At 42.4% G+C, this 24,228-nt stretch overlaps 1 long non-coding RNA gene across 3 annotated transcripts in view; it reads right to left on the bottom strand.

Moving 5' to 3' along the window:
- Positions 1–240: 240 nt before the first annotated feature.
- Positions 241–24,228, bottom strand: part of LOC309349832 — a 34,201-nt gene continuing 10,213 nt past the window's right edge. For 2 of the 3 annotated variants that reach the window (XR_014160198.1, XR_014160199.1), the window contains 2 exons: positions 8,776–8,856; positions 7,682–8,026 (listed from right to left, as the gene is read on the bottom strand). This is a non-coding gene — a long non-coding RNA (uncharacterized lncRNA). Of the gene's footprint in view, positions 3,994–7,681; positions 8,027–8,775; positions 8,857–9,519; positions 9,599–24,228 lie in introns of those variants that run through there. The other variant, XR_014160200.1, reaches the window with a different exon arrangement.

Genomic DNA, 24,228 nt, shown 5'->3' with positions numbered 1-24,228 from the left:
GTAGACACGTAATCTGGGGAACCGGGTTCGCATCTCCGCTCCTCCACATGTAGCTGCTGGGTGACCTTGGGCCAGTCACACTTCTTTGAAGTCTCTCAGCCCCACTCACCTCACAGAGTGTTTGTTGTGGGGGAGGAAGGGAAAGGAGAATGTTAGCCGCTTTGAGACTTCTGAAGGGGAGTGAAAGGCGGGATATCAAATCCAAACTCTTCTCTTCTTCTTCTTCTTCTTCTTCTTCTTCTTCTTTACAACCCCTGCTATAGGGTGCATGGCATGGTAGTGCCTCACCACACACATAGCATGGATTGGAAGAGAATGGCTTTGCTTGGCCACTTAGAATTACAGTTACCCACAGGCTACTTAGGAGTACAGTCACCTATTTTTTGCTACCTACAGCAGTTATTTTGTGCTGGCACCTGCAGCACTTTTATCAAGAGATGAGTACCAACACCACTTTTTTATTTTTAACCAAAGCAAGCATTGCTCCTCAGAAAAAGATCCACCACAACCTGCTCCCTGCATGTGTGCACATATGTGAAAGGACCAGTATTGCAACCTAAAGCTTTAGTTCAGGGGTGGGGAATCTTTGGCCCTCCAGATGTTACTGAACTACAACTCCCAGCAACCCTAGCCATTGACCATACTTGATGAGAGCTGTAGTTCAGTGATATACAGAGGGCCAAAGCTTCCTCACCCTGCTTTAGTTATCAATCTGCTGATGAAATCCCACATGCACAACCTCTCAGCACCTGAATTCCAGTGGTGGGTGTTGTCAAAGGATAAAGTGGGTGGAGCAACAGGTGTGATTCTTACTTTTGTACAATAGGCTACATTCGAGCTATGCAAACTTAGATGAACAAACGCCTCTCCCCATCCAAGCAAGGAAGATATATTATCACAATTCAGGGCCAGTGAGGGGCATGACCTGGGTGTTTGTAGATGTGGGGAGAAAGTGATAGAATATCACCTAGAAGTAGAAAAGTGGTCTGTTGTAATGTCTATGAAAGACATCTGTTGAAATTCTGTGAAACTAATTTAGTTGGGGAGGGGGGCGGGATGGGGAGAACAACAGAATTCTTTAGAAGCCTTGCCTCCAGTTTAACAGTATGAGCTGTTAAGGGAGGCTTTATGTGGCTTTTATTGACTGAAATTCTGTTTTAACTTAATTTTGTTTGCACAGCCTTTTCTTGCCCATAGCATGTAACAATAAAACAAATGCAACAAGGTAATTTTACATTTATTAGAATTTCCTAAAGTTGGAAGCTTAAGTAAATAAATGCCTGTATACTTAGGCACATGGCAACACAGAGTTATTGTCTGACAGTTATCATAGCAAATGGCAGTAATATTTCGGTAGAGAATGGGGGGGGGGGTCACCGAATTTGTTTTCACCCAATAACTGTTAAAAAACAGAACCCCACGAAACAGAATTAAAAAACACATACATCTTAATCAGTTGTGTGTGTGTTTATTACTAAACAACGCTCAATCTGATTCAGTCTTTTTGTTAAATCTACACTTGTGAACATAATACTTATTGTCTGTTTAAGGAGAGGCATTTTTCCAGAGAAAACAGAGCCTTGTGGCAACTTAAAGACTGAGACTGTGAACACACTGACCCATTTGAACAAAAATGTAGCTTTTCTAAATCTGGAATAGTCTGTGCTCGTCATCTACATGCTTTTAATCTGGATTTATTCTAGATCTTGCATCCACAAGGGAGGGTGTGGTTGCTTGATACACATTTGAAAACTCCCTTTGATTAGGTAATACAAGCCTTTTCTTTCCTGCACATGCCCCAGGTGAATAAAGAAGAAGGTGTGATTATTATCTTGGTATATGTCCGCACACAACATAATTGGGAAGTTGTGGATGCATGCCCCCCCCCAACTGCTGGGACTGCCTACATCTGTTTTCAAATGGACACACGGGGAGTAATGCAGAATCAGTCTTAAAACCAACAATAACCATTGTTAAAAACATTATAAGCAACAGTACTACTAAAAGCAATTTTAAATGGCCAAACTAAAAAAAGATTGTCCTTGATAGTTTTTCTAAAAGCAGAGAGAGTGGGAACCAAGGATAGCTTTGAAAATGCTGAAACTTGCTTTTAAAAAAGTACATTTTGGCTCTACTGTGCTACTCTAATCAACAATGAACATGGTGGTGAGAGTGAAGGACTTGAACTGGTGAGACCCGAGTTCAAATCCCCATGTTGCTCATAGGATGCACTTTACTCAGTCACATACTGCCAATCTAATCTCCCTGACAGGATAGTTGTGAGGGGTAATCCTCCTGTAATGCCATCATGGGATCTTTGGAGAGGAAAGGGTGGATTGCAAATATGAGAAATAACAGTGACCCGAAGTCTGCCAAGCTCTTATCTTTTCCATTTGCAGAGGAATCTGTAAGATAGTCAACACTTACCTAGCGAAATTCCACAAAGGTGATACCTTACTTCAATGCTGGTAAAGGATGCGCAGGCTAGTTCATAGGTCTTACTCACAGCTGATTTTATGCTCAGCCATTATAACAAAGGCTCTCAGCTGCTTGTTTATAGCCTTGTAGCTGCTTTAATCTTTTGTGTTGAAGATTAGAAGATGCCTCCAGCTGTTCCACCTAGAACCAACTTCAAAACAACTCTATGTGAATTGTTGGTGCAATATAACAGTTCTGCTACTGTTTGTTGAGTAAACCTTTTCAGAGGCATCCACAATACATTTATTGACCACTACACATACTCTAGCAGTGAGGCTTTGGGAGATGCTGAAAAGAATTGTGTTGAAGGACACCAGGAAGAATAGCAGGACAAAAGCTAGCTTTCCTTGCAAACTTGTGTACTTAACAGGCAGCATGCAGTGCCTTGGGTTGGCCATGCACCCAGCTGAGCTTTTAGCTATGCTGTACTTTGCCAGTGAGGAAGTCAGATTTATTTCAGGCTCAGGAGAGCTTTTAAAGAGAAATCACTAGTCACTGTGTTTTGTTTTTCCCAGTTATGCATGTAGCAATCTCATTTGCTCCTGTAAACTTACATTTTGAAACAAAATAAAAAAATTCTTCCAGTAGCACCTTAGAGACTAACTAAGTTGAACACTTTGTTAACAGAGATTACTAGGTTATTAAATAAATTCAATCATAACTGGATTTGTAAGTGGTTGCAATGGAGAGTATGGCCAGATTTGCTCATAATGGTAAATCATAAAGCATACAACATGACTTACCCTGCATGAGACGATCACATGGCCAGTGAGGACGGTGCTTAACCATGAAGAAGAAGAAGAGTTTGGATTTGATACCCCGCTTTATCACTACCCAAAGGAGTCTCAAAGCGGCTAACATTCTCCTTTCCCTTCCTCCCCCACAACAAACACTCTGTGAGGTGAGTGGGGCTGAGAGACTTCAGAGAAGTGTGACTAGCCCAAGGTCACCCAGCAGCTGCATGTGGAGGAGCGGAGACGCGAACCCGGTTCCCCAGATTACGAGTCTACCACTCTTAACCACTACACCACACTGGCACTCGGTTCAGATAACACAGCAAGAATTTGACATAGTTCAGTACAATGTGGGAGCACAAAGGACTGGGGAGGATCAAAGTGACTACAAGCTACTCTCCAGGAGTCCATCCTTTGCACAGTCCTGGGAAGCCATATTTTTACTTGCTGTGCTATGCAAACCAGGCCACTGTGGAAACAAGGTTTGTTATTGGGCTTAACAATCATGGTTTGTTTGAGAGAAACAAACCATGATCCCTGATTCAGAAGTAACACTTAAATTACATCATTATTATTGGCAGTTCAGAACACAGTAAAATACACCCATTACAAATCTGTGATTAAAACATCTCAAACTACATAGCTAAAAAGCAAATAACTTAGTGTAGCAGACAATGATATGAAAACAGCTGGGCTCCATGTTCCATTTATGTTGTAACTAAGCCAAGTATTGTGGTTTGTTGCTCCTGGTCAAGCTGGGAAGGAGCAAAGTGGATGCCACCTGCATACTCACAGAAAATAAATAACTATGGTTTACAATGATGTGCAAGCACAACTGTTGTCTTCCATGAATAAAACCTCTTAAATACCATGTAATTCCACAGGAAAATGTATATTACATTTTATTTTATAAGCAACTGTTTAAAAATGCTCAATGTTACCTGGAATGTTAACATATAGCATTATTAATTTATTGCATAATCAAAAACGTATTTCATTGTTATTCTTAAAGCAATTTAAGAAACAGTATGTCTCTGTAGTACAGTTTAGTTACATTCTTTATTAACAGAATTCATATTAACAGAATTCATGATCAACCCTAGGAACTACATAAATGATTCACTAATCACTTCTACTGGATATACTGATTTGCAGAGATTTAGGCTGCAGTCCTAACCTCACTTACCCAGTACACCCCTTTCTGAGTAGACATAATTAGGCTCATGCAATTAGTGTGAAGTTCTATGCACACTTACCTGGGAGTAAGTCTGGTAGAATTCAACAAAGCTTTCTTTTCAGTAGACACGTATAGGATTGTGCCATTCGAAACTAGAGCTGTGTGTAATGCTCTTATCTTCCATCCAAATTGTAATATAAAACAGAGTGTCAATAGAATTTTAAGAGTTACCAATAATGCCTGGTTTTAAAATGATCTTGGACAAGTGGGCCAAACTATTAAAATGTTGTTTCAGAGATTTATTGTGCAATCCTATACACATCTACTCAGAAGTAAGCCCCATTATGTTCCGTAGAATTTATTCCCAGGCATAAGGGTATAGGATTGCACCTTCCAACAATTCAGTGTGAAACACAGAGTGGGATAGTGAGGGAGTGGGAGGTGGGGAGATAAACCTAAGGAAAAATTAAGTGCAGGAAAGTATTTAGGAACTTTGGTGAGAATCACAAGAGCTACATTTTCATGAGCGCTGTTCATAGATGTGCAGTTTGAAACATTAAGGCCAGAAGTCACTATTCCAACAACATCTCCCTACTAGGATATTTTCTCCCTTCTTCCAAAAGCTTTAAATCAAATCACAGGCTAGAAAAATAAAACAAGACTCTCGGATAGAAGCAGATGATTCTGTTCTTTATAAAAGTTTCAATCCTCCATGGTACAGATTCCTGGCAGCCAAACCCGGCCCTTCCTTCATTCGAACATCGTTTAGGGTATATGTATGCTGAGGGACTCTCACCAACATGTAATGACTCGACAAGGGAGCCCTGCTCTCAAGTGGCAGATAATTAGGCTTCCCCCCTCCCCTCCACTCAGTGCCACTGTTCCTAGTCTCCATCTCTCAGCTGTACCCTTAAGAGCAGCTGATCTGCAGCCAAGTGCTGCACACTCCCCACAGCCAGCGACTTCCTCTGAAGCTGCAGCACATAATTATAACCAGCTGTTAAGGGTTGTCTGAGAGCAATCCAAACAGAATCTTCATGCCCAGAGACTGAAAGCCACCCCCCACCCGTCCCTCCTCCCCATTCCGGGCTGTGCTACAGTGGATAAGCTGCAGGAAGCCCTCTCAATATTTCAGTAAACAAGAGCAGTGACTCCCAGTGTTTGCTGTACCAACAGAGGTGTTAAGTGGACAAGGCGGTTCTGCCACCTCTCCGGAATCTGCCTTTGGTCTCCTGGCTTTGCCTGGCTTGCTTAAAACACAGGCATGCAAGCTCCTTCTGCGGCACTTGCTGCCAAGTCAGGGTGACTCTGCTGTAACCAACATAAGCACTCAGCCTCCTTGTTGTTGGCACTATTTCTGCAAGCTTCCTGCTCAGTGGCATTATACTTTGGACTACCAGGCACTGGGGAATAAGCAGCAGGTGGAAGATATTATGACGATGCCCTTCCGGCTTGTTGGCTTGCCTGCCTGGCTCTTTATGGGCAGGCGCAGAAGACTGAGCGAGATGGACTAGGAGCCTGACTCTGCACGGAAATTCGTACAGCAGGCCTATGATAGAGTGGGTGCATTTCTCCATAGCAGAGGTGGAGAATTTTCAGAGCAAGGAGCAAAGCACCTTCTCCCCCAAGCATGCCAGGACCATTATCTTGCACTGCAACACTTAACAAGATTAACTAGGGCAAGGAAATTGGAGAATTGATCCCATGTGCTGTGGGTTCTGTTTTAGGGCCAGTGGGATGGTGTTTAACTTTTCCTGTTTGTGGTTTCCTTCCTCTGGCCCTAGTAATTGACCTATGGGACAGCAAATGCATGCACCCATAGATAATAGGAGCTAGTGTGGACATAGGGAACCCACGGTCCTAGACTCCCAACTCCCATCAGCCCCAGCCTGAATGGCCAATGAACAGGGATGATGAGAGCGGTAGACAAACTGCATCTACAGGGCCACCAGTTCCACCATTACTTGGCGCAAGCTGCACACTGCAGGTTTTGCAAGCGTTATGAGCAGCCACAATTGGTGCTAATTTGACAGTGGGACCATTTAACCTCACCATGGACAAAATTGCCTAACTTTTTCCCAGCCTCTAGAGGTGAGCAGAAGCAATAAATAAATAAATTTAAAAATACCCCCCTCACATGCCACACCTGTAACGGCCATGACAATTGTTGACAAAAAATGCCCTGAGGTCATGAACCGTTTCTTGGCTGCAATGGACTTTGGGCAACTAGACATTATATGAAGTGTTGTGTTATTTTCCTCTGTGTTGTTTTCAGAGAAAAGTAACACAGCACTCCTTATGATAGTCTCAGCAGAAAACAGAATCACTGAGAGAAGACAATATTATCTGCCATATTTTAATTTTCCTGCGGGGGTAGAGAATTCAATCACTGGCTCTGTAAGACAGGAGATCCAAAGCAGCATTAATGGAAGGTTTTCTGATGTGATGCTTACTAATGTCTTATTTAAAAGGAGATTCAGAGTCCTGTAGATATAGACTGGGATTTTGCTTGATGGTGTAAATTTTATACACTGTAAATTAGGTACCATGTCGAAGATACTGGGAGTCCAAGGATTATAAATGGATGGGGATGATGGCGACTGAACTAGGTCAGACAAAGTAAGTCCGTCCCCCCTTTTCTTATTTTGGAAGCATACCTGGTAGCAATAGTGCACTCTGTAAGCGACTCATAAGCCACTGTATTTATTCTGATGCAATATTACATTCATTGTAAAAAGGAGTAAGATTGAATTCATGTTCTGTCTAATGTGAGATGGAATCTTAATTCTGAGTTTCACATTTATTAATGGTTCTCTTCCACCCAGCTATGGCCTGTGACTTTTTCTGCTCATAGCAAAGTTTCCTAACTTGATTCTTCTTTTAATGCCTCCCATCCCATGTGAACTAGACTGGAAGAGTATTTGCAATGTGTTGCTATAAATGAATCATCTAAAAACAGATGTTAGGTTGTAATCCCATCCGCACTTACCTGGAAGTAAGGCTCTCTGAAAACAGTAGGTCTGACTTCTGAGTAGCATGGTTAGGATTGTACTGTGACAGTTGCTGCACATAATTCCTCCGCTGTGTGTTAGGAACAGGCAGTGGCGTAGTGTGGGGGGTGCAGGGGGGGCCGGCCGCACCGGGCGCAACATCTGGGGGTTAGGATTAGGGGGCGCAAATCCACAGGTTAGGGGGCGCAAATTACTTGCCTTGCCCCGGGTGCTGACAACCCACGCTACGCCACTGGGAACAGGAGTCATTAACCCATTGAGCTCAGTATTGCCTACACTGACTGGCAGTATGGTTCCTTAGGGTTTCAGACAGAGGACATGCCCAGCGCTAACTTGAGAAGCTGGAGATTGAATCTGAGGCTTTCTTCACGCTAAGCAGATGCTCTCCTGCTGAGTTGCAGCCCCATTCCCAGGTAATGGGCACTTAGCTCACATGTTTCTGATCTCTGTTTAGTGTTTCCTGGTTGCAGTACAATATAGACAATTTAAAAACATTTGCAAAGCACCTTTGTGTCACTGCACTTGAGGTTGCTATTACTTTTGTCTGGCAATCAGCTTGCACTGTGCTGTTGACCAGTTGAAGTTTGGCAGATGAAGCTGTGTTTCCGAGTTCTGTCATACACAACCTTTTAAAAAAAACACGGAATGGAAATATAGTTGGCAACTCTAAGTATGTTGGCACATAGGAAAATGGGAAGTTGACTTATATTAAGCCAGTCCTACTGGGCCATTCAAGGGATGCGGGTGGCGCTGTGGGTTAAACCACAGAGCCTAGGACTTGCCGATCAGAAGGTCGGCGGTTCGAATCCCTGCAACGGGGTGAGCTCCCATTGCACGGTCCCTGCTCCTGCCAACCTAGCAGTTCGAAAGCACCTCAAAGTGCAAGTAGATAAATAGGTACCGCTCCGGCGGGAAGGTAAACGGCATTTCCGTGCACTGCTCTGGTTCGTCAGAAGCAGCTTAGTCATGCTGGCCACATGACCCGGAAGCTGTTTGCCGGCTCCCTCGGCCAATAAAGCGAGATGAGCGCCACAACCCCAGAGTCGGCCACGACTGGACCTAATGGTCAGGGGTTCCTTTACTTTTACTGGCCCATTCAGCTCTGTGTTCTCTACACTGACTGGCAGCAGCTCTCCTGACATCTCCTACCTGAAGATGCCTGGGGTTGAATTTGGGGCCTTCTGCATGCAAGGCAGAGTTCTTCACCACTGAGCTACAGCCCTTCCCCACGTTTCTCCATATCCTATTCTCACAAAGTTACTTTGCTGAATACTCAGTCTATTCTGAAAAGGCAGGGAATAGATAGATTTAAAGTGGAGACAGACAGCGCTTAATTTCAAAGATGTCAGGTTCAAGTAGGGCTGCATTACATTACCGGGATTTCAAAGGTGGAATTGACGTTCGGGAGGGATTTCCGAAAGGTGGCACTTTCTCCTGGATCTTAGGCAAGTAGTTTCTGAAAGAAGAAGAAAAAGCTCAACAATTTGGGGGTTATCTAAAAAAAAGCTCAGCTAGGGGTGTCCTGGTTTTTACTTTTTGGAATATGGCAACCCCTTGGTTCAAACCCCTCCAAAAGGCCATTCTCCTTCATTCTGTAAGTGATGGGAGATGTCTGTAGTCACTGTCTGCTCCTGCATGAAGGCACTCTGTGCACATTTAAAAACATTCTTAGGAAGACAGGAAGGTACATTATCAGGGTTGTCTAACACTGATTGGCAGTGGCTCTCCAGTGTACCAGACTGGGTTCTCTCCCAGCCCTTCCTGGAGATCCTGGAGATTGATCCCAGGATCTATGGCATGCAAAGCAGATGCTCTCTACCACTGAACTATGGGCCATGAACCTGGGCATTAAAAAGCAAATCCAAGTCTAGTCCCAGGCATGAATTATGTTCTCCATCTCAAAAGTGAAGGACTGAGGAGGTCCCCTGGAATTTCTGCCTTTCTTTGTTCTTACAAGCATGCACCCGTATTTGTTGACACCCTTTTGGCACCATCCTGACTGCTGTAGGTTTTAGGATCCTGAAGCTATGCCCTGAAAGAGGCAGAGGGGTCCCCATTCTCCACCTTGAGTTGGAGCTGTCAGCAGCAGGAAACACACTGTGCAGGAAAAAGTCTCAACCTGCTGCTGGTTCTTTGTGTTGAACGCTGGCTCAGCGCCATTCCTCTTCCTTCTTCCCATGCTGCTCTTTTCCCCAGTCCCTGTCAGGCGTCCAGCTGCTGACAAGCAAAGGGGGAGTCAAGGGAGCTGGGCTGCTCCGTTGTTTTGAATGCTTTAGGAGTGTCCCTACAGATTTGCTGCTACCTGCTGCAGCTGCTCCATCTACTGGCCAAACACAATTACTGCAAGGCTACGGGAGCTAGTCATGTTGGGTGAATTTTAAGTGGATCATGGTCTCCAGGGGACAAAAGACCCCCGCTTTCCCCCTAGGCATCTGAAAGGTTTGCAAAAGCGCACTTCGGAATTCTGAGTAAAAGCAAAACCTCTTACTTGCAAAGTATGTCAAACTCACCTCAGTTTTCTTTTCCAGAATTCTGCTTCTTAAAACATTCCTGATTCCACACCCCACCCCAATGAATTAAATATAATTTCTACTCACAATGTGTTCATCTTTAAACCCAGAGATATATCTTTCATCATTACAATGCCATCCCTTTCTGATGTGGAAAATAATATGGAATGCAATGTGATGACATACAAGTAGGGAGGCTGGTTTTACTCACTGGGCTTACATCTTGTCCACACCAGAGTTTACTGTGTTTTCGCCCTCAGTTACCCTCAGACAACACCATAGGAGCCAACTCCTAGGGGGCCGAAGGGTCTTTTGCTCCCCCAATAAAATATTTGAGGGGACTGACCCCCCAAAGTTGATGGGCATTGCCATTCAAATGGTGCTTGTACTGTGTCATGTGATTATTTGGGTGGGGCTTAACTAGGCTCCCCCAATATTATATTCAGGTTGGTACCCCTGGACAACACCAAGCCTAATGCTTATCTCCTGTAAAATTCAGGCCTGAATAATCTGATAAATTGTGGACAATTAGTTTCCAGGTTGCTCCAGCTGGAGTCACAGAAAATTTGCCTCAGTGTTTTGGGGTGGGTGAATAACTTGTCACTTTCTGCAACTCTCCATTCCGTGCCCACTACTTCCTCAATGCTTTCATTTGTTTTCTGGCCATGCTCATCACTAATTGTGGTGTGCTCCTGAACAGAGGAGCTATGCTTATATACACCCCCCCCTTTTGATTCTTCAGATTTGCACAAAATCAGAAAACTGCACAAGCAAACCAGATTTAAATTTTATATACCAGATCAAACAGCCTCTAGAAGTTGGCTAGAGTCTTTCTGAAACCTCCTTAAATAGTGGGAGGTTAAAGCTATAAGCATGAGAGTGTTAAAATAATCTGAGATCACACAAATTTTTATGAAATAATAAGTTTGCAAAGATAAAAGGAAGAGTATAAGACATGTAAATGTTACAGAGAAAGAAATGCAATGCCCCCAAATTACAGAAACCTAAATTACTCCCTTTGGAGAAAAAGCAAACCCAAACAGGATAAACGTGATCAAACCCTAGCCTAGACAATCCCTTAATTTGCCAAGGTTCCTGTTCAACTTAAAAGTACTTCCATGGCAGTTATGGCTGCAGGAAGTTTCCATATCTCCCAGCTGGTCTTTCCCAAACTGGGATCCTACATTGCTTTGCGTTGTTAATTTCTTCTTGTTGCTAAGGGAAACTGAAATTACATAATTGTAATGCTCTAAATTTGTAAGGTCCTGGAGCTCTTGAACTAAATAAAGCAGTTTCAGATAGTAAACTCAGAGTACAAGTGGCATTTGACGGATGAACATGAGCAGAGCCTGCTGGATCAAGCCACTGGCTCGTCTAGTCCAGCATCCTGTTCTCAGGATCTGGCCAACCAGATGCCTGTGAGAAACCGGATTGTTTTATATTGATTGTAATGTTATTATGTCACAACTCAGCAGCTACTTTGAAGGTATGTTCACAAAGAGGAACATACCATTTTAATGAATAAATACATAAGGGAAATGCAACCAGAATCATGGGGTTGTATCCCATTAAGTCATAGAGTAGATCTACAGAAATGTATGGATAAGTTAGCATGACCATCTTATACCCATAGATCTCAATGAGTCTAATCAGAGTGTGACTTAATGTGATACATGCCAAAGAGCTTAGATCAAGGGTAGCCAATGTATATGGCATAGCTCAGTTGGCAGAGCGTGAGATTCTTAATCTCAGGGTTGTGCGTTCAAGTCTCATATTGGGCAAAAAAATCCCTGCATTGCAAGGGGTTGGACTAGATGACCCTCGTGGTCCCTTCCGGCTCTACAGTTGGGATCTGGAGCTCAGCAATGCCTAGATGGCACCACACTGGCAACCCCTGGCTTAGAATTAGTATGTTTATGTTGTTGTAGCTCAGAAAATACAAGGATGTGAATTATATTGACTCCAAACAATTGAGTGAATTATTTACACTAACAAGAAATAAGTTTGTTTCTCACTGAGGTACCAAACTTGTGTCTGGACAGCAGGAGGCGGCACATATTACCTCCTTCATACAAAAATACAACAGTTGTCTGTTGTTGCTGCCTTTTTCTTTTTTTTTACACCGCTTAGGTATTTTAAATATATTAAGCAGTATAGAAATTAAATAATCAATCAATCAATAAAAATAAATTAGTATGTCAGGGAAAGGCTGGCCTAGAATCTAGCTTTCTATATGGAGGGATTTGTTTGTTTGTATGTTTGGAGTTTTAAATGATACAAGCCACTTCTTGCAATTTATAGTGGCACAGCCCAGACATTCCAGTGAAAACAAAGCCATAGCAATTTCAAATTGAGGTGAATAATGAAGCACTATTGCTGTTTTTCTGACCAAAGTGTGGTCTGAATCTTGACCTCTTGGTGATATTAAATTTATTTTTTCACACAGCCCACATGAAGCATCCTATACTGGTTCTTTTTAATAACTAAAGGTTACCGGTAATTAAATCATAAAGCTGAATTTCTTAAGCAGAAAGATATGTTGGAATGGAAGAGATTTATGAGTATGCTTTGAAAAGCAGGTTACCTGACGCATTTTTTGACCTTTCACATTGAACAAGAAGTTGTTGTGGTCAGTCCATCGCTACAAATAAAATTCAAAAATTCAAAAAAATTAAATTCAAAAATTGTCCAGTAGCACCTTAGAGACCAACTAAGTTTGTTCTGGGTATAAGCTTTCGTGTGCATGCACACTTCTTCAGATACACAATAGCTGGTCTCTAAGTTGCTACTGGACAATTTTTTAAATTTATTTTGACTGCGTCAGACCAACACGGCTACCTACCTGAATCTACAAATAAAATTATTTACTACATGTTAAATCATCAATGGTGAGTTATCAGTTGTCAAAGATGATGAGGGTGAGAAGTCTTCCATCTGGCTTGAGAATTTGCAGGCAGCTCTGCCAAATTAGCAGGCATTAGGAAATTGAGGACTTATCTGCTCATCTACTCTGAAGTGCTCCCCAACTGCATTCTAATTACTCTCAAATTTTCTGCTACAATAGCACATGCTATTGTCCACACTACTGTCATGTAAGCACAATAACTTGGCGGATCCCTTTAGTCAAACCTGGGGAGGAGCCTTAAGGGCAGGAAGAGTCTGGTGTGTGTGAAATGAATGCAGAATGGTCAGAACTTTACGAATTGTGACCTTTCACGGCTGTGTTTGTTTACTTGCTGCATTTATATACCGCCTTTCTGCCAAGGCACCCAAGGCAGTCTGCAGTTTTAAAATACTAAAACAAACAAATGAGATACTGCTTAATATAGAGTGATGGAGCCCTCTGAGGCAGCTAACAGCACAAATGCTGTGGCCTGAACTTTCTCACTTCTGGTCATACAGAGCCCTCAACCAGAACCAATCAAAACCATTGATGGTTCTGTCAGGAGCCAATGATGTATGTGTTCCATGACCTGACCAATATTCGTATGTAGGGGTTGCCCAGGTTGGCCCCCACCAATGGCATAGGCCTGGGTGTGTGTGCAAAAACTACACCTCTCCATTCTGGTTTGAAGTGGCTAGGAGACTGCCCGCCCATCCACATGCTCCCTGGGCCACTCTGCTGCTTTTTTGGGGGGGGGGATGCACCAATATATCTCATTGTCAAGGGAGCAAGTGATGGGGGGGGCACTGATACAGCTCCTTATGTGCGTGGGAGCACCGATACGGCTCCTTGCCTAGTGCACAAGGTAGCCTAAGGTATGCCTCTGTCAATATGTTCAAAGTTGTTTAATTGCACTAAATATTAACCATACCCAATTACATTTTGATAAACATGAAAAGGATAGTTTAGTGCTTGCCAGTTGTTCTGGTGTCTCTGCACCCAGAACTCTGGAAGGCAAGATGAGATGCTTCTTAGTCGACTACTGGGCAGAATCCTGTTTGCATCTTTTTGCTTTTATCAGCACAAGTTTTTTAAAAAAGAAGAAAAACTTACTTAAAAATAAAAAATAATCATGACACCTGAGACTTCAGGGTGGATAGCTGGAATATCCCTGATATGCAGGCGGGGGGGGGGGGCACTTGGGGCTACAACACTGCCTTTAGTGTGGAGAAAAAATGCTGGTGCTATTCACTACTTTCCCTGCCATCTTCCTTCTGCCTTGTCAGCTCAAGCCTGTATTGGATATGACAGTAGAGCCACCTTTGTATTCCCTGCCCTCTTAGCACTGTGGTCAAAAGGATGCTGTTGCAAAATCTGTTCCATATGGTCCCTGGAGAACGCTTGAGTATGTAAAATCTGAAGCTCACAACTATCATTAAGAGCATGGGCAATAGCTTGATCTCTGGAATAAAGTTCTGGATAATAGGTTCATAAGGTTGACTTAATTGTGGTTCCACTATGCTAATGGTCTGATGTAGAATTCAGACCTATACAAAAGGGCACTTCTCAACAACACCAAATTCAATGGAAAATATTTAAGGATATGCTTAATTCTCCCACTGAAATCATTTAGACCTAAAAATACTGTTACTTTGCCTGCATTGCAACCTATGTTAAGAGGCTTTGGTGAGGGAGTTGAGGAGAATTGGCGGTGACAGTGATGGGACATCTGAAAATGCACATTAATACCCCAGACCCAAGGGCCAAATGCCTCCAGGTCTCTTTATCTGACGCTTGGGACCCTCCATAGGCCATGCTCCCTTCTGAGCCCTTCCTCATCCAGTCTTTCTGCCTGGCTGGAATGTGTCTTTGATCATGCTTCTCACTTCCTTGGAAGGAGAATAGAGAGCACTGTAGGAGTATGTGTAAAAGTAACTCACTGCACAGAGGTAAAATTTATATTCATTGTTTCATCCATTTTGTCTCTGGCCCCACCCACCACTGGCATGTGGCCCCTGGAAGGTTATGCAAAACGAACAGCAGCCCTTCAGCTGAAAAAGGCTCCCCACATTCCCTTCCTAAATGATGAGGCTCTAGAAACATATCCAACCATTACTGGGATGACAAGGTGATTAATGTGATCTCACACAAGTGGATCTTGGTGGCCTCTAAGATGCTTACTCCTAAACTGAATTCCCCTCCCCCCCTTCAGCCCCCAAGCTACATGCTGTAGAGCAGTCTTTGCCAAACACGTGCCTGCCAGATATTTTAGACTACAACTCCCATCAGCATGAGTGTGCCAACTGGGGCTGATGGGAGTTGTAGTCCAAAACATTTGGAGGCATCAGATTGGTAAAGACTGGCCTAGAGTTAAAAAAAAAATACCTTGATGATACCAGGTTGACGAAGGCTGACTTTCATATGCCATTGGGTGTTTAGTTCAGATGCCCTGACAAATGCATGTGAATAGAATAGACTACCAGATTATACAGTGGCCATCTTTGCTACTCATGGAACCTATGAAACTAGAACTTCTGTTTATCCAAACCTTTGCCTATGTCACTGCTTCAGCTGTTCCTGGATAATCTGAAGAAGAGGGAAATGTTCTGTACTTGGTGTTCCCATTGTTTCCAGAAACCCCATTCACTCATTTTGTGGTTTGTCTGATTTTAGCTCTTTTCTTTAATTAAGACATCTTTCTGTGGCTTTAGAGATATCACTGCATGCTTTGTTCCTAGTTAAAGGATTACATTATTAAATCATTCTGCTCTCTACTCTTCAAAATTACAAAAACAAATGAAGTTATATCATTTGAATTATAAAATGATAATTTCTTCAGTTCAATCCCAATCAGAAGTACAACAGTTTAGACTTATAATAATCATGTTCAAACATATTCAGATTATAATTACTTTTCTTCTGGTAATGATAGCTCATCTGATTGGATGATTGCCTATTTGACTTTGATAAGTCTCAGAGGTCAAAGCAGAGATAATTGCAGACATCTGTTTTCTATGGAAAAATAAAACCTTGGAAAATAATGTTTAAAGTGACATCTGCAAATAGGTTAGAGGGAAGAAAACATGTTGCACATTTTAAAAGAAGCACAAAACAGTAGGAGTTCTTAGAACTGTGTTGAACAACAGCTGGAGGAGAGCCACTTTGCTACAGTGACTTAAATACTAGTCAGGAACTGATAAAGCCTGGGTTCAAATCCCCTCTCATTCATGAAGTTCACTGGGTGACTTTGAACTAATAACTATTTCTAAATCTAGCCTGTGCCACTGGGCTGTTAATACTTGGGGCTGTTAATACATACAAATGTATTTACAAATGTGGGGTACAAATGTGACCTCCCCTATAGAAAATTTAGAGCTCAGATTTGATTAAAGCAGTATATTTTCTGACAGTGCAGCATGTTAAGTTCAAGCCTGCTATCTACTCTTCAGAATGACAAAGGGCAGCTTGTAAGTAGAATCAAAATTGTTCTTAAAATAAGTATACTGAAGTATTATAGGCACATGTTCTGCTTAGTTGTTTTACCGACGGCAACAATGGGCAAACCTGGTGCCCTCTAGATGTTGTTGGATTACACCTCCCATCATCCTTGACCATTGGCCACACTGGCTGGGGCTGATGGGAGTCGGAGTCCAACACCATCTGGAGGGCCACATATTCCCCCTCCCTAAGCATTTTCAATGTTTTTCAGCCTTTGGCTCAATTTGCTCCTTCCAAACTTCAGTTGTGAACTAAGGGACTGCCTGTAGGAAAGTTTGTTTGTTTTTTGCTTCCCAACTTCCTTTCTAAAAATCAAGCTTTGGGTGCATTCTGGGTGTCACCATCACAGGACAATAGCCCCCCTCTCCCTGTCCAATGTATTAAGCTGGCCATATCTACTGAAGTGCTGTTAGGTATTGTGTAAGTGGCCTTGCAAATACAGTGGTACCTCTGGTTATGAACTTAATTCGTTCTGGAGGTCCATTCTTAACCTGAAACTGTTCTTAACCCGAAGCACCACTTTAGCTAATGGGGCCTCCCACTGCTGCTGCGCCACTGCCACACAATTTCTGTTCTCATCCTGAGGTACAGTTCTTAACCTGAGGTTAGCAGAGTCTGTAACCTGAAGTGTTTGTAACCCAAGGTGTTTGTAACCCGAGGTACCGCTGTATGGCTTCAGGTACCTCTTTGAAATGTGATGGTCCAGACACTTATCAAAGCTCTCCTCTTCCCTTTGCAACTGTCTTATAGTAGGCAGGAATGTTAAGCTCTGCCTATCGTGGTTGGGTAATTCTCATCACCTCCTTTGCCAGTCTTATTAATAAAACATTGAATGATGATTACCTTGGGATTTGCCAAAACTCAAAAGACATTGAGATAAAGTTTGATTATTTTTTTTTAGAGTGACAGATGATAATGAAATTGTAACAGAGAGTTCCATTAACCTCACTGGTGCTGTGTCATATGCTTTTGCCTCCCCTCCCCCCCCAAACACATTATTTCTGAGTGATTTGGTATACATAAACGTAGTGCATGAGACACAGCATAACAATGTTCTCTAAATGACAAATGCACTTATAAGAATGAAGGTGAAGAAAACTAATTAATAGAGCACTTTTTTTGGTCAAATCATACATTAATATTGATGTGATGTAGAACAAAATGAAGTACAGTAGTCAAATGGTTTAGGCTTTTTACCATATCCAAGGTCGTTTTTAGTTTCCATCACAGATCTGTTATACTTGTGCAATTCCTTAAAAAAAGGTAGAGAATGGTCCCACAGTTCTGTCCATTGCATATTTGGGACTCTGCATGGAATGTCTGTCTCACATGTGATACTGTGTGTTGGATGGATGGGAGGAGATAAGGAACATAAAAAGATCCTTCCCAGATCAGACTAAAAGCCTATGAAGTCTAGCATCCTGTTTCCCACAGTGGCCAACTAGATGTCAATGGGAATCCCAGGGCTACCTAAGGCGAAGGACAAGACGGTGCCCTTCCTCAATGCGTGTACAGAAGACATTTGGACATCCCTGGTGACAGGATAGCAGAGCTCTGTCCTCCAACACCTTGCCGCCACTCCCCTCATCTGCCACCCGAGACAGCTGCTTCACCATGTCTAATAGTAGGGTCAGCTCTGGGGAAGCCTGAAATAGCCCTCTTCCATTGTTGTTCCCCAGTGACTGACATTCAGGAGCCCTTCTTCTTTACCATATAAACTGGAGCACCAGCTATGTGACTTCTGATCAGCCAGACCATACTCCTCAAGTCTACATTATCCTTTGATATATAGCTAGCTTGGTTCTCCTAGCAGCAGAAGTGCTTAAAGTAAATGGGAAATGCTTCTTGAGGCATAATGACAGCATCTCCTCTGTCCCTTTGTTTTGACAGCAAGCAATATTTCTGAAGTCTGCAGGGAACTGTTCTTCAGGGAGTAGTCAGTAGAGGTATACCATTTCAAAATTGCTGCCAATAGGAATTAATATAGCTTGGGACATCCTCTGCCCATGCTTTGCCAAGGCTACCACTGCCAGTGACAGTCAGAACTGCTATTCTATTAGTTGGCTTTGCTTACAGGGACTGTAATGACAAAGGTGCCCCCTTCTGCTTTTCAATAGTAGTTATCAATCTTCATTGGAAAAGGCAGCAGTTTCCTTGTGAACTCTCTGGGGGCAATAAGATCAAAATACCCTTTCTGCGAGGATCAGCTTGGAGTTCTTTATGTTGCTGTCACACCCAGGTCACTACTGCATTTGTAACATGAAAAATTGTAATTAAGAGCAGAAAGCTAAACATCACCTGGATGAAGCAGGAGAAATTGAAGGCAATAGCTATTGATGTCTCCTGGCTCTGCTGGGTGTATTTTATGTTCATTTTTGGCTTATTTTAATTTCCTTGATAACAAATTAAAAGCCAATTCCCACATTCTAGCTCAGCAATGACTCGTCCTTTACTGTGTATTATGATAACACTATTGATCACACCAGTTTAAAGCATCCGTCATTTTGAATAATTAATCTCTAAGCACGAGTTAGCTTCAGACATGGATGCTATCATCAACCATTTTTTCAGACATCTTTGCATCAGGGAAAAGCTGACTGCCTGACTGCCAAAGAAGCGTAAACACACAAGGCTCAAGGAAAAATCAAGACAGAAACAGCTGAGCAAACACCCACACCACATTATTATTATCATTATTAATAATATATCCATTTAAATGTGTCCCAAGGCAATGTACAAACGTATCATAGAACAGCGAAAGGTAGATTTAAAAGCAATACAAAATGGACACCTAACGCAAACATCCAGCTTGTTGAAACGGAATTGGTTTTGAAAAATATGGGTTGTGGGCACTTTTTCTATCTTAACAGGGATATCATTCCAAAAAGCAGGGGCAGCATTCCTAGTGACTAGAGATTTATTCATGTTAAAGGAGATTATACTGTATAGCTCAACATGGCTGTCCACCTGAGTCCTCTCCATAGATCTACAACCCTATGCTCGACAATCAAGATAGTGGTTGGGAGGGTGAGGTGGGCAACACAGAATTAAGGAACATGGTGTCTCTGAGCTCATGTGAGTCTAGGGATTTGCTTTCAGCAACAGTCTGGGAGTTCACAGTCCTGGTAGGTCCTCCTACATGAGAGCCTCAGTGGGCAGAGCTCTGACTTCTGACCTTCTCCTTGTTTCTGCTTCCCAGGTGCTCCCTTATCTCCATTCCTAATACTAATTACTCATAACCTTGAGAACTGCCCTCCCCTGAAAGTGAAAGAGATAAGGAGTCTGGTGGTAGCATAACTCAGTTTTGGAGTTCTCGGGCTCCATGCTCATTTATAATCCATATGTTGCATTTAATTTTCAAAAGTAATCCCATGTCCTGAATGTACTTATAAATACTGGAAATGTATTGAATTCTGATTTAAAAAATAAATAAATTTAGAATGTAGCATAGTAAATGAGGGATGACAGATAATTAAACAAATTCAACAAAAATTAAATAAATAGATAAAGGAATTGGAAAATGGAGTGAAGAGACTGACAACATTTAGCACCTCCCAATTTCATTGGTGAAAACAGCAACTAGCACATCTGATGCTTTTGTGTCTCAGCCTTTGCAGGACTGCACACAGTAGGTTATTGTCACTCGCCATCCATCTTTAACAAGCTGTGCGTTTTACCTGAAATATCACTGCCTTATTAGTCTACAGCGGTACCTCGGGTTACAGATGCTTCAGGTTAGAGACACTTCAGGTTACAGACTCCGCTAACCCAGAAATAGTACCTTGGGTTAAGAACTTTGCTTCAGGATGAGAACAGTAATCACGCGGTGGTGGCACGGCGACAACAGGAGGCCCCATTAGCTAATGTGGTACCTCAGGTTAAGAACAGTTTCAGGTTAAGAACGGACCTCCGGAACGAATTAAGTTCTTAACCCGAGGTACCACTGTACACTAAGCAGATACTTTTCTTCAGAGCTAATTATAAAAAAAATCCACTGGCAGGTGCCTCTTTCTTTTTCTAACAAAACACATTCTTCAGAAACACTGCATTTTGCATTCTGTTCATGACCAAGAACTTAGAAAATCTTCACTCAATTATGTAGAAGAAAAGTAAATATAGTCACTTGCGTTGAACTAATTAAATGCTGAATAACAAACACACACATATATATTCGATGCATGTCGTGGGCATGATTCTGCAAGGCTTAACAGGACCATTTTTCTGCTTAGAACAATTTTTATGTGACTTGACTACCGTGAAAAGAACTTGACATGCAGCATAGCAAAACCTCCTCAATAAATAATCCCAACTAGGCTAACAGAAGTGCATTCAGATCACAGCTGAACTCTTATTAATTATAATGATAGCAATAAAGCATAATTTTTCCTTGGATGTAAAAGTGTGCAAAACATTTCTTTTTTTTTTTTTTAAGGCTACATTATATCTTGTCTCGCATAACAAGAAAAAGTCAGCTCTGATTTGAGTCTCAATGTCACTTTGATGCCTACTTTAATGAGGCTGGTAGACATTAATCTCCCACAGATATACAGTAGAAGAGTTACAGAGTGATCCTATCCTTGAGTTAAGTCTGCTGAGTAAGATATGATTGCTCCTAAGGTCAAAAAAAGATAGCATTGCTCCTATGTGCCAGTGCAGCAATAGCCTTGCCTCTGTGATGAAGCCAACAGTTCACTGGGCACAAAATGGCCAAGGTGGGGATATGGCAAGGGAGGAGCAGAGCTTAAGTGGGACCCTATGACAGCTCAGCGTTCATTCCCACCCTCTGTAATGGTGCAAAATTGCACCAACGAAACAGGTGGTGTTAAGTAAAACGTTCTGGGAGACATCCAACTATGTCATACTCTTAGCATAGACCAATGGACTTAGATTTCTTAATTTCAGTGGTTCTACTCTGAGTATCCTAAACCCACAAGAATTAAGGAACTGGATCCCATCCTCCTATTGGAGTCATCGGAAAGCTGAAGGTTACTGCCCCTAGAACCTCCTCTTCCCCCACCAGCCAGCTCCTCAGTTCCACATAGCTCAAGTAGCCAGTCATGGCACAGCACTGAGAGAATACAAGCCCCAGCAAGAGAACATATTTCTTACATATCAAGGTATCTGAATATATATCATAGAAACATAGACTCAAAGAATTGTAGAGTTGTAAGGGACCACGAGGGTCATCTAGTCCAACCCCCTGCAATGCAGGATTCCCCCCCCCCAATGTGGGGCTTGAACCCACAACTCTGGGAATAAGAGTCTCATGCTCTACCATGTGAGCTATGAGGATGGGCTATGCAATTGTTTCATTCACACATGGACAAAAATGAAGTGTAACGACCAACAGACAAATTGATTTCACCACTTTCAGAGAGACAATTAACTTATGTCACAGTTCTACAAACCCTTTAATTTTCATGTGTGAACTTTACTATTTCATTTTATGTAATTCCTTAATACACAATTTTATTAAAAAAATGAGAGTAATCATACAATTGAATGAACAGCAGGAATTGTGTCAAGTTCTCAAGTGCAAGAGAATTGCTACTGCACTGATTTGTTCAGCACATAAGACTGAACGTTATTGATTATGAAAAGGGGATTCCAGCATTAAAGTGCTGAAAGATTACCTCACTGCTGATGGCTTACCCTAATATGAAATCACGCATCAGAAAGAGACCAATGAATAAGTACAATAATGTATCCAACTAAGTCATATTCAGAGGAGACCCACTGAAGTTAATGGACAGGGAGCAATCCTAATGGAAGCCATCTTAAAGTAATCTGGTGTAAAGTGTGCTGTTCAGGAACTCCTGAGAAGGGTAAAGGCTGGGTAAGCTGGCCCCAGCCCAGCAGAGAGAAAAGAAGGCAGCAAAACCCAGAGAGCTAGCTCAGGCAGTATTACTATGGGGACAAGCCCACCTGTTGACACACAAAGGAGAGTTCTTAAGTGCCCTTATCAGTTGTGTATGAACGGAGAGACTTCTCAGAGACAGCTTATGGAAAGTAGCTTGAAATTGCCAGCACAAACAAATAGGGGACAGAGCACACAAATGGTGCCCCTAGCAATGCTCCTAGAGGCAGCCAATCAGCACACACCGTATACCACATACTCCAGGCATGCCCACCACAAGCTCCACCAAACCCACAGCCACATGTAACAACAGATGATTGGGTGAACAAGTGCACATGAAGCACACCAACACACCCTGTGTCCCACTTCACGCAACTCACAAGCACCCCGAAGATACGCCTGCAGACACCCCAAAGAACATGCAGGATACATGGGGAGATGCCAAAGGACAGTTTTATTGACAGCACCCTACTGAAAGCTGGGTCCTGGCTGAGCTGGGATGGGGGAATTATACTGGCAGATCACAGCTGAGCTGGGAACCAGCTGGCTGATCCAGAGATCCACTGGATCCTAGTTCACTTATCCCAGCAGACCTAGGATTAAGATTGCACCTTAAATTAGTAATGTTAATTGATTTATATGGTTCTTCTCGGAGTATAATCTACAGAACAATCCTAACTATAGGAAGCCAGTGTATTATATTCTGTCATAAATTACCCCTGTTCTAAACTCTGTTCAAGAGCTTCTGGGAGGGGACGCTGCTGGCTGCTCTGGCAGGTGTGCATGGGCTTGAGTTTTGAGGATTGGTCTCTAGGTCACATGACTGAGATAAACAGGGTTTGGAATAGTCTCTCTTTACCCTGTGCTACCCCCACCCCTCACACAGAATGCCCCCTTTTAGAATTTCTTCTCCATACCTGCCAGGTGCCCCAGGAAAAAAAATGGAATATCCCCATTTTTATGCACAATATCACAGTGACCAGTTTTGTTGCAGCGATCTCTCACGTTGCTCTCTTGCCCCGAAAAATGTGTTTTTCTGGAGTGAGAGCGAGGTGCAGGTCACATGACTCACCCGAGAGCATGTCCTGGAAGACACGTGTCCTGGTTTTGGGTCTGAAAACGTTGAAAGGTTGATGCAGGGTGAGGGTCAACCTTACCCCAGGATATCTGAGGCTCAGACAGCAAAGATCAAGATCTGTTGAATCCAAATTCTCTCATCCTGGTGAGATCTTGGGCTTGGTTAGTGCTGTTAGTTGGATACAACCCATTATATGTACAAGTGTATATTTGCATTTATTTTATAGTATCCATTGCCACATTGCTGATAAAGCGAGGAAGGCTAAAAGGCCCTGTGTTCACTCGGCAAAATTTAATCTAGTTTATAAGGAGCCAATACATTTCATTTGTGTCAATTACCTACCAGAGAGAAGCCAGATGGTACAAATAATAGAAAACTATTGATAGTGGCAAGGAATATTAATTAAACATTTTAGATAAGATCTATAGAGTTCAAACAGTGCATATCCTGTAGTTCTACAGGCATATAGTTTAACCAAAGACAAATATATTGATATGTCAACAGGATTATTTAGACGCTTTAGCCCAATGGTTATTAAGGTTTTGTGCTTGTGTTGGCCCTGCAGAATGAAGCACACAAAATTACATGCAGACTGTGCTCTATTTTATGAGGCTGAATACTTATTTTAAAAGGTATCGACAACTGTTAATTAAATCTTACATGATTTTTTACTTAGGGTTAGGAGTTCAGAACAAAATTAAATGCATTGTACGTGAGCCAAAGGGCAACTTTGGAACTTTTCTGGCATACCTGCCCATTGCAAATACATACACACCTTGAAAAATTGATGCTAATGCTCAGGGGAATGCCCAAGCACAATTTGATGATCACAAGAGGCTGCAGCTGGAGAGAGTAATTGGTAGAGGTGTGCACTGGATTCAGATTAATCCCAATATGAAAAATGTCCTGGCTATCCAGGAACTGTGATGGAACTTGAAATGACTTCCCAGCTACCTACCACTGCTTCCAGGTAAGCCCATAGCTAGTGAGGTGGGAGGGCA

This window comes from Podarcis erhardii (genome assembly GCF_964252035.2).
Source record: "Podarcis erhardii genome assembly, chromosome: 9".
NCBI lineage: Eukaryota > Metazoa > Chordata > Lepidosauria > Squamata > Lacertidae > Podarcis > Podarcis erhardii.
This window is presented reverse-complemented; position numbering and strand designations above follow the sequence as displayed.